The following is a 1,161-nucleotide window of genomic DNA, read 5'->3' as shown; positions in this document are numbered from 1 at the left end:
TCTTGTGGTCTATAGACTTCATCTGCCCATTATTTAGTTTATTAGTATATCATCGCATAAGGAAATGACCTGCAGGTTCATCCAGCACACCTGGCATGGAATGAAGAAAGAGATGAATTCCACTTATTAGGTCTGTTTCACCTGTGGAACAGAATGGAGAATGTTTTTTCTCTCTACATGACAAGACCCCATTTATTTGTACAAATGGTTTCTTTAACTCTTTCTCAATTGATGTCATTTTTCAAACTTTCAACGCTATTTGTGCCTGAGTTTGACATGATATTCTGTAATTAATGAGATATGACACAATATTTGCTCACACCAGTATATCAGCTCTCATTTGCTTTTCAAGAGTCACATCTGCTTGTAATATGCAAAATATATGCAGCTTCCCTACAGTCTTTTTTTATTTTAGCAAAATATGTATAAAACATAAAATTACCAATATAGCTGTTTAAGGATACAATTCAGTGGCATTACTTTCTCAAAGATCACTATAGTTTCCAAAATTATTTATAATTGTAGTTTTTTCTTTAACTGATCTCCCAAGACCTGATTCCTATAAACTGTTTACAAAATTTCCATATCCATTGAACTCTTATTTTTTAAAAACTAAAATGAAGATATGTGTATTTAAGCTGCTAATTGTTATTACTGATTTTCACATGTCACACGTACCCACCAAGAATATTTTGAATCTTGATTCTCAAATGTATTCCATGAGTTTATTTTCTCTTTCTATTTCATAGACATTATAAACAAAACCTGTTATAAAAAGCATTAGGAAGTGGTACATGTTAACTGTATATCACTGTGAACCTATTTCCACATTGAAAACCTTTACTGAGCACATTTTGTGTATGCTTTTAAATCTGCTTTAAAATAGATTATTTAAGCGTATTTTAATCATTATATCTAGAAGATATAATAAGACTTTGTCAAATACCTTTTTAACTGTTATATTCTGGCCCTTGCCTGCTGTTGCATAGAAGTATGCTAAATTTACATAATAACTATTCTTGTTTTAAAATTTTTTAATGTTTATTAATTTTTTTGAGAGAGAGAGAGAGACAGAGTGCAAGCTGGGGAGAGGTAGAGAAAGGGAGACATGGAATCCGAACCAGGCTACAGAGTCTGAGTTGTCAGCACAGAGCCTGACAT

General features: G+C 32.0%; 1 protein-coding gene across 1 annotated transcript in view; it reads left to right on the top strand.

Moving 5' to 3' along the window:
• LOC115304744 (olfactory receptor-like protein OLF3) overlaps positions 1 to 1,161 on the top strand; it is a 15,563-nt gene that overhangs the window by 634 nt on the left and 13,768 nt on the right. The window lies entirely within an intron of this gene.

The sequence above is a fragment of the Suricata suricatta genome, chromosome 2, assembly GCF_006229205.1.
Source record: "Suricata suricatta isolate VVHF042 chromosome 2, meerkat_22Aug2017_6uvM2_HiC, whole genome shotgun sequence".
Lineage (NCBI taxonomy): Eukaryota > Metazoa > Chordata > Mammalia > Carnivora > Herpestidae > Suricata > Suricata suricatta.
The sequence above is the reverse complement of the archived record's forward strand: the minus strand, read 5'-3'. Positions and strand labels throughout refer to the sequence as shown.